A 14,958-nucleotide genomic window follows, 5' to 3' on the forward strand; every position below is an offset into this window, starting at 1 on the left:
CCCCTATAATTTTTACACTCTCTTTTGTCCCCTTTGCCTTTATACAAAGGAACTATGCATGCTCTTTGCCAATCCCTAGGTACCTTACCCTCTTCCATACATTTATTAAATAATTGCACCAACCACTCCAAAACTATATCCCCACCTGCTTTTAACATTTCTATCTTTATCCCATCAATCCCGGCTGCTTTACCCCTTTCCATTTTACCTACTGCCTCACGAACTTCCCCCACACTCACAACTGGCTCTTCCTCACTCCTACAAGATGTTATTCCTCCTTGCCCTATACACGAAATCACAGCTTCCCTATCTTCATCAACATTTAACAATTCCTCAAAATATTCCCTCCATCTTCCCAATACCTCTAACTCTCCATTTAATAACTCTCCTCTCCTATTTTTAACTGACAAATCCATTTGTTCTTTAGGCTTCCTTAACTTGTTAATCTCACTTCAAAACTTTTTCTTATTTTCAACAAAATTTGTTGATAACATCTCACCCACTCTCTCATTTGCTCTCTTTTTACACTGCTTCACCACTCTCTTATCCTCTCTCTTTTTCTCCATATACTCTTCCCTCCTTGCATCACTTCTACTTTGTAAAAACTTCTCATATGCTAACTTTTTCTCCCTTACTACTCTCTTTACATCATCATTCCACCAATCGCTCCTCTTCCCTCCCGCACCTACTTTCCTGTAACCACAAACTTCTGCTGAACACTCTAACACTACATTTTTAAACCTACCCCATACCTCTTCGACCCCATTGCCTATGCTCTCATTAGCCTATCTATCCTCCAATAGCTGTTTATATCTTACCCTAACTGCCTCCTCTTTTAGATTATAAACCTTCACCTCTCTCTTCCCTGATGCTTCTATTCTCCTTGTATCCCATCTACCTTTTACTCTCAGTGTAGCTACAACTAAAAAGTGATCTGATATATCTGTGGCCCCTCTATAAACATGTACATCCTGAAGTCTACTCAACAGTCTTTTATCTACCAATACATAATCCAACAAACTACTGTCATTTTGCCCTACATCATATCTTGTATACTTATTTATCCTCTTTTTCTTAAAATATGTATTACCTATAACTAAACCCCTTTCTATACAAAGTTCAATCAAAGGGCTCCCATTATCATTTACACCTGGCACCCCAAACTTACCTACCACACCCTCTCTAAAAGTTTCTCCTACTTTAGCATTCAGGTCCCCTACCACAATTACTCTCTCACTTGGTTCAAAGGTTCCTATACATTCACTTAACATCTCCCAAAATCTCTCTCTCTCCTCTACATTCCTCTCTTCTCCAGGTGCATACACACTTATTATGACCCACTTTTTGCATCCAACCTTTACTTTAATCCACATAATCCTTGAATTTACACATTCACATTCTCTTTTCTCCTTCCATAACTGATCCTTCAACATTACTGCTAACCCTTCCTTGGCTCTAACTCTCTCAGATACTCCAGATTTAATCCCATTTATTTCCCCCCACTGAAATTCCTCTACCCCTTTCAGCTTTGTTTCACTTAGGGCCAGGACATCCAACTTGTTTTCATTCATAACATCAGCAATCATCTGTTTCTTGTCATCCGCACTACAGCCACGCACATTCAAGCATCCCAGTTTTATAAAGTTTTTCTTCTTCTCTTTTTTAGTAAATGTCTACAGAAGAAGGGGTTACTAGCCCATCGCTCCTGGCATTTTAGTCGCCTCATACGATATGCATGGCTTACGGAGGAAAGATTCTTTTCCACTTCCCCATGGACACTAGAAGAAATAAATTAGAACAAGAACTATTTAGAAAGAAGAGAAAACCCTAGATGTATGTATATATACATGCATGTGCGTGTCTGTGAAGTGTGACCAAAGTGTAAGTAGGAGTAGCAAGATATCCCTGTTATCTAGCCTAGCCTGTTTATGAGACAGAAAAAGACACCAGCAATCCTACCATCATGCCAAACAGTTACAGGTTTCTGTTTCACAGTCATCTGGCAGGACGGTAGTACTTCCCTGGGTGGTTGCTGTCTACTAACCTACTACATACATACATACATACATATATATATATATATATATATATATATATATATATATATATATATATATATATATATATATATATATATATATATATATATATATATATGTATATGTATATGTTCAGGTGCCAGTACTGACCGAATTTGTTCCACTATATATATAAATATATATATATATATATATATATATATATATATATATATATATATATATATATATATATATATATATACAGTGGACCCCCGCATAACGTTGGCATCGCATAGTGTTAAATCCCCATAGTGATACATTTTATCGCTAAAATTTTGCCTGGCATAGTGCTAAAAAATTCACTCAACGCGATTCGTCCGAGACACGTCCATGCGGCCTGAGCCAGCCTCACTTGTTCTGCCAGTGGCATTGTTTACAAGCCAGCCTCCGTGGTAACATTCAAGCATACAATCGGAACATTTCGTATTATTACTGCCTTTTTATAGTGATTTCACCTGAAAAATAAGTGACCATGGGCCCCAAGAAAGCTTCTAGTGCCAACCCTACAGGAATAAGTGTGAGAATTACTATAGAGATGAAGAAAGAGATCATTGCTAAGCATGAAAGTGGAGTGCGTGTCTCCGAGCTGGCCAGGTTGTATAGTAAACCCCAATCAACCATCGCTACTATTGTGGGCAACAAAAAGGCAATCAAGGAAGCTGTTCTTGCCAAAGGTTTAACTGTGTTTTCGAAACAGAGATCGCAAGTGATGGAAGATGTTGAGAGACTCTTATTGGTGTGGATAAATGAAAAACAGATAGCAGGAGATAGCATCTCTCAAGTGATCATAAGTGAAAAGGCTAGGAAGTTGCATGACGATTTAATTAGAAAAATGAATGCAACTAATGATGATGTGAGTGAATTTAAGGCCAGCAAAGGTTGGTTTGAGAGATTTAAGAGGCGTAGTGGCATACATAGTGTGATAAGGCATGGTGAGGCTGCCAGTTCGGACCACAAAGCAGCTGAAAAATATGTGCAGGAATTCAAGGAGTACATAGACAGTGAAGGACTGAAACCTGAACAAGTGTTTAATTGTGATGAAACAGGCCTGTTTTGGAAGAAAATGCCAAGCACGACCTACATTACTCAGGAGGAAAAGGCACTCCCAGGACATAAGCCTATGAAAGACAGGCTTACTCTGTTGATGTGTTCCAATGCTACTGGTGATTGCAAAGTGAAGCCTTTATTAGTGCATCACTCTGAAACTCCCAGACCGTTCAGGCAAAAGAATGTCCTCAAGGCTAATTTGTGTGTGCTGTGGAGGGCAAACAGTAAGGCATGGGTCACTAGGGACTTTTTCTATGACTGGTTACACCATGCATTTGCCCCCAATGTGAAAGATTACCTAACTGAAAAGAAATTGGAACTTAAGCGCCTCCTGGTGTTAGACAATGCCCCTGGTCATCCTACAGACGTGGCAGAACGACTTTATGGGGACATGAAATTCATTAAGGTGAAGTTTTTGCCTCCTAATACCACTCCTCTCCTGCAGCCCATGGACCAGCAGGTTATTGCAAACTTCAAAAAACTATACACAAAAGCTCTGTTTGAAAGGTGCTTTGTAGTGACCTCAGAAACTCAACTGACTCTAAGAGACTTTTGGAGAGATCACTTTAATATCCTCAATTGTGTAAACCTTATAGGTAAGGCTTGGAAGGGAGTGACTAAGAGGACCTTGAACTCTGCTTGGAAGAAACTGTGGTCAGAATGTGTAGACAAAAGGGATTTTGAAGGGTTTGAGGCTAACCCTGAGAATCCTATGCCAGTTGAGGAATCCATTATGGCATTGGGAAAGTCCTTGGGGTTGGAGGTTAGTGGGGATGATGTGGAAGAGTTGGTGGAGGAGGACAATGAAGAACTAACCACTGATGAGCTGATAGATCAACTTCAACAGCAAGAGGCCAGACCTGAGGAAACTGGTTCGAAGGAGGGGAGAGAGAAATTGAAGAAATTGCCTACTACAAAGATTAAGGAAATCTGTGCAATATGGCTGAAAGTGCAAACCTTTATGGATGAAAATCACCCTCACACAGCTATTGCAAGCCGTGCTGGTGACTATTACACTGACAATGTTGTGAAACACTTTAGGGAAGTCATAAAGGAACGAGAGGTACAGGCCACTATGGACAGATATGTTGTGCGACAGAACTCCAGTGACTCTGAAGCTGGTCCTAGTGGCATTAAAAGAAGAAGGGAAGTAACCCCAGAAAAGGACTTGACACCTCAAGTCTTAATGGAAGGGGATTCCCCTTCTGAACACTAACACTCTCTCCTCCTCCCATCCCATCAATCATCACCAGATCTTCAATAAAAGTAAGTGTCATGTAATTGTGCATGCCTTTTTCAGTTTGTGTGTATTAAAATTAATATTTCATGTGGTAAAAATGTTTTTTTTTCATACTTTGGGGTGTCTTGCACGGATTAATTTGATTTCCATTATTTCTTATGGGGAAAATTCATTCGCATAACGATAATGTCGCATAACAATGAACTCTCTTGCACGGATTAATATCGCTATGCGGGGGTCCACTGTATATATATATATATATATATATATATATATATATATATATATATATATATATATATATATATATATATATATATATATATATATATATACACACACACACAGTGGACCCCGCCTTACGATGGCATGGCATTACGTTAAATCCGCCATACGATACATTTTAACACAAAAAATTTGCCTCGCCTCATGCTAAAAAATTCGCCTTACGTGATTCATCCAGGATGCATCCCACGTGTGGTCTCAGCACCAGTGTTTACAAGCCAGCCAGTGCGGTCGCATCCACGCATACATTCGGTATATTTCACCTTATCCCAGTGTTTTATGTGCTTGTAACTGCAAAATAAGTTACCATGGGCCCCAAGAAAGCTTCTAGTGCCAACCCTGTGGTAAAAAGGGCGAGAATTAGTATGAAAATTAAGAAAGATTTTGAAGGGTTTGGGGTTAACCCTGAGAAGCCTATGCCAGTTGTGGAATCCATTGTGCCTACTTCAAAGATTAAGGAAATGTGTGCAAAGTGGGTTGAAGTGCAAACCTTTATGGATGAAAATCACCCTAACACAGCTATTACAAGCCATGCTGGTGACTATTACAATGACAATGTTGTGGCCCATTTTAGGCAAATCTTAAAGGAACGGGAGGTACAGACCTCTATGGACAGATTTGTTGTGCGACAGAGGTCCAGTGACTCTAAAGCTGGTCCTAGTGGCATTAAAAGAAGAAGGGAAGTAACCCTGGAAATGGGCTTGCTACCTCAAGTCCTAATGGAAAGGGATTCCCCTTCTAAACAATAACTTCCACACTCTCCCCTCCTCCCATCCCATCAATCATCACCAGATCTTCAATAAAGGTAAGTGTCATCTATTCTATTCTTAGTAGAGCAGTAATTGTGCATGTCTTCTTCAGTTTGTGTGTATTAACCCTTTCAGGGTCCAAGGCCAAAATCTGAAGTCACGCACCAGTGTCCAAGAAATTTTGAAAAAAAAAAAAAAAAAAAAAAAAAAAAAAATTATTTTTTCTTACAGAATTAAAGAGCATATTTTTGTGAAGGTAATAAAGCAAAAAAAATTAGAATCTGATCAGTACTTACCGAGATACAGTGCCAAGAAGTTTATAGAAAATTATGTGGTGGTGGCAACATCGACGAATTCCACATACGCGTATTATATTATTTTGTTGTTTTAGTTGTTTTTTCTTTTCTTTTCCAATTTTTTTCTATTCCTACTAACATTTGGGGCCTGAGAGACCAATACTGTATATAATTGATATATATAAACTCACTGTATTGAACACAATAACCGCACTAAAGTTATTATCATATTATTGTTTACCACTGTTGTTTATTACAATAAACATGCACAAATATTGTATAATACTAATGTTCTATCATATATTTACATATTTACAATCACTGGACATGGTTTTAGAACTGCTGGAGCTTGTGGAACTCCTTGAAACAAGGCACCATGCACAGAGGCACCTTACATTCCTCACACATAAACCGAGTGTCTTTGCGACTTTGTTGCCATCGTTTTGTTTGTGCACAGACAATGCATCTCTTCTGAGCAAATTTCTTTTGAGTTGAAGGAAGCTGTATTATGAAATGATCACCTTCTCTCCTCAAACGCTTGGGTATATCGTGATGAATTCGAGGACCATGTTGTATTGCAGGTGTTGTTACCTGTTACTTCATTATGAGTTGTCTGACAACAGACAAACAAAATTCACCATACGGTGGTCTGTTACCAGTCTTTATTTGGTACATATTATATGCATTCAGCATTGAAATGTCCATGAGATGGAAGAAAAGTTTCATGTACCACTTGTAACTCTTACGAACACAGTCAACAAAACCAATCTGCATGTCACACTTGTCAACCAAGCGCATGTTTTGTGTATAATCAATCACTGACACTGGTTTTCGAATACGTTCATTAGTCACTCGATCAACTTTGCCACTGTCTTGCATTTCATTACGGTGAATGATTGTCAACAATGTGACATCTCGTTTGTCATGCCACCGTAATGCCATGATGTCATTGGCAGTAAACACCTGCACGTCATCACCACGAACACCTGCGTTGAGCCTGGGCATATGTTTACGATTAGAACGCACTGTGCCACACACATCTGTCTTGTTCACTCGCATGAAATCACTGAGTAATGGGCTTGTGTACCAGTTATCGGTATATAATGTATGGCCCTTACCAAGATAAGGTGCCATCATGTTTCTCACTACGTCACCTGAGATACCCAATAACATCTTGGTATCTTTCAATGTTTTACTACCCGTGTATACAACAATATCCAACATCAGGCCACTGTCACAATCACAGAGTACAAACAATTTTATACCAAAGCGGTTCCTCTTGCTCGGTATATACTGCTTGAATGACAGTCTACCTTTGAACAAAATCAAAGACTCGTCAATTACAAGATTCTTGAATGGATAAAAGTATATCCTGAACTTTTGTTTGAGATACATGAAAACATTTCTAATCTTGTATAACCTGTCACTTCTGTCAGGCCTGGTTTTGTCAGAGAAGTGCAACATACGTAACAGTAAGATAAACCTGTTCACTGGTATTATTTCACTGAAGGATGGGGTAGAAATTAGCCGATCTGTGGACCAGTATGCTTTTATATTATGCTTATAGACGTGAGGCATAAGCATTATTGTTGCAAAAAGCAAATACATTTCTGCAACAGTCGTCTCTTTCCACCTGTGTAGTCTTGACTGTGGTGATAAGATCGTATTTGCCATGGTGTACTGAAAATACTTATTACTTTCCCTGGCAATAATTTCCATCAATGGCTGGTCAAAGAATAATTCAAAGAATTCCAGTTCATTGGCCGTGGTTCCAAGGGGACAGGTAGGTAGAATTCCACTTTGAGAGTCATCAAAGTGGTGAGGCTTGGGAACAAAATTGGGATTTTGCTGCCAATCCCACATACGGTTTTGTGGTGGATACTGGACATCATAGGCTGGTTGTACGGGTGGTTGTGGTTGTGGCGGGCTGGTGGCTGACGCTCCGCTTTGTCCTTGAACTGACGAGTCAGCAGCGTGGGTCCCCGCGTGGCACGGTGAGTCACGCATGGCGGTGCCACTACCACCACCAGCACCACTAACACCATCCACTGATGCCTGTGGCCCATCCATGCCAAGTGTAGCCACATCATCCTCACTATCACTACCTAAAACGGGTGTAGGGCCACGGGATGTACTCCGGGATGTACTCCGTCCCATGGGCACAGCATAGGGTACACTACCCGAGCGCATGCGGCGGCGAACATACCGACGCTTCACTGGTGAATATGATTCCTCACTATTACTACTCGAATGATCGTCCAGCGCAATAAAATCACAATCCACGTCAGAATCATCGTCATTACTGAAGTCAGAGGCCTGGCCACGCGAAAATATTAGTTTTCTCTTACGTTTAGGAACACCCGACCGTGAGTCACGAGTGCCCACACCAGAGGTAGAAGGTCGAGGATCGTCGGGGTTTTCTGCACTATTATCGATATCCTGGTCATTATTTTCGGTCACTAACTTATCAAAGCCGTAGAATTCGTCTTCATTTCCACTTCCATCAGTGTCAGAACTATCAGACAGGAAGAGGAGAGTCCCAATTTTCCGGGGAGTGAGAGCTGACTTGAGACGAGGCATGGTGAACAAGGGTGACTGAGCCGGCGTTCCCACAATGCTATGCAGGCGCCTAGATTTTTTGTTTATGGCGCACACCCACAGCGCAGACCCATTCTCTCACATGTAGGCCTATGAGCGCTTTCGCTCTAAATTTGACGGCGCTAGAATTTTGGCGTAGATCTACGGTTTGGACACTCACCGTAAAGCCGTAGATCTACGGGACGGACCCTGAAAGGGTTAAAATTAATATTTCATGTGGTAAAAATTTTTTTTTGTCTTGCACGGATTAATTTGATTTCCATTATTTCTTATGGGGAAAATTAATTCGCTTTACGATAATTTCAGCTTACGATGAGCTCTCAGGAGCAGATTAATATTGTAAGGTGGGTGTCCACTGTATATACATACACACACACACACACATACACATATACATGTATATATATATATATATATATATATATATATATATATATATATATATATATATATATACAGGTGTCCCTCAACATTCGCGAGGGTTAGGGGATCAAGAGCCTCGCGAATGTTGAAAAACCGTGAATGTTTGGTGCCCCAATATATTGTAGGGAAATATAATACAATACTGCTTAACTTGTTGAACCATGAACAATCATAAAATACATGAAAACGTCGTAAGTTGTACTAAATATATACATGTTATGCTTTAATAACATGTATGTTATTAAATACCACAGACTCCACCACTGCCTCCACCACTTCCTCAACCAATGCGAGTCCCTACTACCCTCCCTCCGACCCCCGCAACTGGCAGCCAGCCCTCCCACCACTCAGTGTGGTGAGTGTTTTGTTTGTTCATTATTTGCTATTAAACTACAGTATAAATAATGTAAACACATTCATGACTGCATATTGGAATGGCTATTTGAACAGGTATTGGACGGTGACATCATGTGTTTACTCTTAAACACAGCAAAGAATCAAACATTTCTGCTACTGCTAATAATAACAATAGTAATAATAATAATAATAATAATAATAATAATAATAATAATAATAATAATAATAATAATAATACAATATAATTGAAGAAGGAAATTGTACAAAAATACGAGGGAGTGGTTGACACATCGTCAGTGTGGCTTTGTTTATGCTGGAGTGAACATTAGTCTCCCTCCTCTTCCAAACATTTCACAATAATTCAGCGGTTGAGGCAGTGGTAGAGGCAGTGATAGAGACAGTGATAGAGGCAGTGATAGAGGCAGTGATAGAGGCAGTGATAGAGGCAGTGATAGAGGCAGTGATAGAGGCAGTGGGAGAGGCAGTGGTATTTACTAACATATACATATGTTATAAATAATAATAGTACATGTTAATATTACTAACATTTATAATAATAATAATAAATGTTATTCATAATGTACTATTATTATTTATAACATATATGTTAGTAAATATCACTGCCTCTATCACTGCCTCTATCGCTGCCTCTATCGCTGCCTCTATCGCTGCCTCTATTGCTGCCTCTACCACTGCCTCTACCACTGCCTCTATCACTGCCTCTACCACTGCCTCTACCACTGCCTCTATCACTGCCTCTATCACTGCCTCTACCACTGCCTCTACCACTGCCTCTACCACTGCCTCTACCACTGCCTCTACCACTGCCTCTACCACTGCCTCTACCACTGCCTCTACCACTGCCTCTACCACTGCCTCTACCACTGCCCCTACCACTGCCTCTGTCACCTCTACCACTGCCTCAACCACTCCAGTCACACTCAATCTACAAGCACCAAACAATGAATTATTGTGAAATGTTTGGAAGAGCAGGGAGACTAATGTTCACTCCAGCATAAACAAAGCCACACTGATGATGTGTCAACCACTCCCTCGTATTTTTGTACAATTTCCTTCTTCAATTATATCGTATTATTATTATTATTATTATTATTATTATTATTATTATTATTATTATTATTATTATTATTATTATTACTATTGTTATTATTAGCAGTAGCAGAAATGTTTGATTCTTTGCTGTGTTCAAGAGTAAACACATGATGTCACCGTCCAATACCTGTCCAAATAGCCATTCCAATATGCAGTCATGAATGTGTTTACATTATTTATACTGTAGTTTAATAGCAAATAATGAACAAACAAAACACTCACCACACTGAGTGGTGGGAGGGCTGGCTGCCAGTTGCGGGGGTCGGAGGGAGGGTAGTAGGGACTCGCAGGTGGCGGGAAACTTGATTATTATTTTGCGGCTGGGAATTTGGTGGCTGGGAATTCGCGAATGTGTGAAGCCCGCGAAAGCTGAAAATGTGATTGTTGAGGGAGACCTGTATGTATGTATGTATATATATATATATATATATATATATATATATATATATATATATATATATGTATGTATATATATTATATATATATGTATATATATATGTATGTATGTATATATGTATATATATATATATGTATATATATGTATATATATATATATATATATATATGTATGTATATATATTATATATATATATGTATATATATGTATATATATATATATATATATATATATGTATATATATGTATATATGTATGTATATATATATATGTATAGACATATATTATTGTAACCATGAAGAAGTGGTATTGATCAATAACAACACTGCAACTAGCCAAGGATTCGTTGGGCCAAAACAACATGGGTTCGAGTCCTTGGCTAGTCGCAGTGTTGTTATTGCTATATATATATATATATATATATATATATATATATATATATATATATATATATATATATATATATATATATATATATATATATATATATATGTATAAATGAGATATAATAATAATAATAATAATAATAATTTTTATTTGGACATGATACATAGTTGTACAAGGAATTATAGTAGTTGGGTGTACATGCCAAAAGCCCCTTGTATGCAGAGCATTATGGGCAGGCTTAAAATTAAACTTAAGATTAACTAAGCAATGATAGATTCAGTGGTAAAAATTACAGTAAACAATTATGAAGTACAATTGAATATTTTAAACAATGAAATTTGAGCATTTCAATTATGATGCATTATAGTTGTACAAATTTGTAGCATTACAATTAAAAACATAGGTTGATAGGGTCATGGGTTATACATTTATGAAATACAGTTATTCAATTTTTATTTAGTTTTGGGTGAGTGTTTTTTAAGAAGAATCTGGAATTGATAAACAGTGTTTCTTTTGTTTTCACAGGTAATGAATTCCAAATTTTTGGGCCTTTTATGTGCATTGAGTTTTTACATAGTGTGAGATGGACACAGGGAACATCAAAGAGTGATCCGTGCCTTGTGTTATGGGCATGTGTCCTGTTGAGATTGGTAAGGAGAAGTTTGAGGGGAGGGTTTATATTTGAGTTTAGTGTTCTATGTATGTAGTAGGCACAATAATAAGTATGGATGTTTTGTATATTGAGTAAGTTTAGAGTTTTGAATATTGGTGGAGTATGCTGCCTGAAGGGGAAATTCGTTATCATTCTGACTGCAGCCTTTTGTTGGGTAATTAATGGTCTGAGATGATTTATTGTTGTTGAGCCCCATGCACAGATCCCATAGGTGAGATAGGGGTAAATGAGTGAGTGATATAAAGCAAGGAGAGCTGATTGTGGAACATAGTACCGTATCTTCGATAGTCTGCCTACAGTCTTGGAGATTTTCTTGGAAATTTGTTGTACATGTGTTTGGAATCTGAGTCTATTATCAAGGTGGATTCCTAAGAATTTACCCTCTGTGAGCTTTGTGATAGGTGGAATGTTTATCATTATGTTAAATGGAACATCTGTAGTTCTGTTCCCAAACTGAATGAAGTAGGTTTTGTCAATATTGAGAGTAAGTTTGTTAATCATCATCCAGGTAGATATTTTCTGTAAATCAGTATTTATAGTATTGGCTAGTATGACTGGGCTTGGGTGAGAGAAGACGTATGTAGTGTCATCTGCAAATAGTATGGGTTTGAGTAGTTGAGATGCATTTGGTAGGTCGTTTATGTAAATGAGAAAGAGAAGAGGGCCAAGGACACTTCCCTGTGGGACACCAACTGTAATTGGTTGTGTGGAAGAGTTTGCTCCATTTGTGTCCACGTATTGGCTTCTGTTCCTAAGGTATTACTTTAGGTAGTTGAGTGAATGCCCTCTTATACCATAGTGTGATAATTTTATGTGCAACAAATCATGGTCAACTGTCTCAAAAGTTTTATGGAAATCAATGAAGATTCCCAATGGGACTTCTTTTTTCTTGAGTGCAGTGTATATTAATTCTAGCATATGTATAATAGCATTATTCATATTTTTATTAGGCCTGAACCCAAACTGACAAGGGTTGAGTATGTTGTGGGAGATGAGGTAGGAATAGATTTGCTTATGAATTAATTTTTCAAAGATTTTAGAGAGAAGGGGTAAGTTGGATATTGGTCTATAGTTATTCAGGTCTGCTTGATCTCCTCCTTTATGTATCGGGGTGACCCTTGCTATTTTGAGAACTGTGAGGAAGGTAGAGAATTCGATGGATTTGTTAAAGAGTGTTGCAATAACTTGTGACAGTACTTGTGAAGCTTTTTTGTATATAAAGAGTGGTAAGTTATTTAAATCTCCTGCCTTGTTCTTTAGTGTGTTGATAATAAGTGAGACTTCTGTTGGGTTGGTTGGAGCTAGGAACGGTGTATTCGGGTAGGTGCCAGTGAGGTAGTCATTAGGTGGGGTGTTTGAGCTTGGGATTTTACTTTCCAGGTTTTTTCCTATGGTGGAGAAGAAAACACCGAGTCTGTTTGCTGTTTCAGTCGGTGGGAGTGGGGGATTCATCTCGTTTTGTTAGTTTGATTGTTCTGTTTCCTAATATATTTTTTGTTCCTAGAATTTCAGATATGGTTTTCCAAATCTTTTTTATATCACCTTTTAAGTTGGATGATCTGTTCTCATAATACAATTTTTTTGCCCTTCTTATCAGGCTGGTTATGATTGACAAGTAATATTTTGTTTGGTCCCTGGTTACTTGACCCATTCTGTACTGTTTTTCATATAGGTGCTTTATATTTATGGAACTGAGGATGCTGGGTGTTAGCCAGGGACTGTTCAATCTCTTAGCTGTGATCTGTTTCATTTTTTTGGGCAGTGCTTGTTATAGAGGTATTAGGTCTTTTTTTAGAAATTATTAATACATTCGTCAGTATCTGTAGAGATTTCTAGTTCAGTTTGCCAGTCGATGTTTGTCACTGCTGTTGTGAAGTTATTAATGGCTGCCTCATTATGAAGTCTGAAGGTAACTTTAGTAGTACAAAACACAGACGCTGATGGAAATAATGCATAATTATTAGAGGAACTATTATAACATCCTAAGTAAGGTTATGAAACTATAACGAATGTATTCATGTCGAATACAAATTGTTTATATTTATATGATTTTTCTGTAATAGTTAACCTTTTTATAATGCTGATCAAATGAAACATATATCCGAAAATGAATGACTGCAAATAAGAAACAAATATGTTGAATTTAACTAGAGGAATAACAATGGTTCGAATACATACCTGGAAACTAGATATATGGAAGTAGAAGTTACCAGTCATCAGAGATCATGACAGAGGTGGTGGTGTTGTAATTAAGGGCTACTAGAGTGTTAACTGTATACAGCTTAGCCTCCAAGTATCCCTGCTTGTAATAATGCAAAAGTGTGGGAGGATAAATGTAAGGAAACAAGAGTTTCCCAACCTTGAAGGTAGACGTGTGTGCCTAACTCCAGGGCAGAGTATTGTAGCTACACCACACCAGGGCAGAGCTATGTGGCTACACCACACCAGGGCAGAGCTATGTGGCTACACCACACCAGGGCAGAGCTACGTGGCTACACCACACCAGGGCAGAGCTACGTGGCTACACCACACCAGGGCAGAGCTATGTGGCTACACCACACCAGGGCAGAGCTATGTGGCTACACCACACCAGGGCAGAGCTACGTGGCTACACCACACCAGGGCAGAGCTACGTGGCTACACCACACCAGGGCAGAGCTACGTGGCTACACCACACCAGGGCAGAGCTACGTGGCTACACTACACCAGGGCAGAGCTATGTGGCTACACCACACCAGGGCAGAGCTATGTGGCTACACCACACCAGGGCAGAGCTACGTGGCTACACCACACCAGGGCAGAGCTACGTGGCTACACCACACCAGGGCAGAGCTACGTGGCTACACCACACCAGGGCAGAGCTATGTGGCTACACCACACCAGGGCAGAGCTATGTGGCTACACCACACCAGGGCAGAGCTATGTGGCTACACCACACCAGGGCAGAGCTACGTGGCTACACCACACCAGGGATGGTGACCGGGCCCTCCCTACACCCTGGTATATCTGTACAAACTAAAACAGTCGAGGATGTTTGACGTCTAAATGAGTGTCACGAGCCCGTCAAGGAGACACTAACGTCCCAGAAAACTTTAGTGGGATTATATCAAGAAGGTCCAGAGCAGAGGAAGACAGCCAGAAGACAAGAGACACAGGTGAAACACCGTAGCACCTTCCAACAAACACTGAAGTCAACAACAACATATCTGGAGTATGGCTGGTATAACCTCCAGAATACATTCATTTTGTCTCGCTGATCCTCTGATTGGAATCTCTTTTCCTATATCATTGTAAATAATAAAGTTATTTATAA

General features: G+C 39.1%; 1 protein-coding gene across 1 annotated transcript in view; it reads right to left on the bottom strand.

Annotated features, from left to right (window-relative positions):
* The window catches only part of MED7 (mediator complex subunit 7), a 50,640-nt gene extending 36,481 nt beyond the window's left edge, over positions 1 to 14,159 (bottom strand). The window contains exon 1 of the mRNA XM_053773711.2: positions 13,824 to 14,159. The gene's annotated coding sequence lies outside the window, so the exon portion shown is untranslated. The remainder of the gene's footprint in view (positions 1 to 13,823) is intronic.
* Positions 14,160 to 14,958: the final 799 nt, after the last annotated feature.

The sequence above is a fragment of the Cherax quadricarinatus genome, chromosome 12 (genome assembly GCF_038502225.1).
Source record: "Cherax quadricarinatus isolate ZL_2023a chromosome 12, ASM3850222v1, whole genome shotgun sequence".
Taxonomy (NCBI): Eukaryota; Metazoa; Arthropoda; class Malacostraca; order Decapoda; family Parastacidae; genus Cherax; species Cherax quadricarinatus.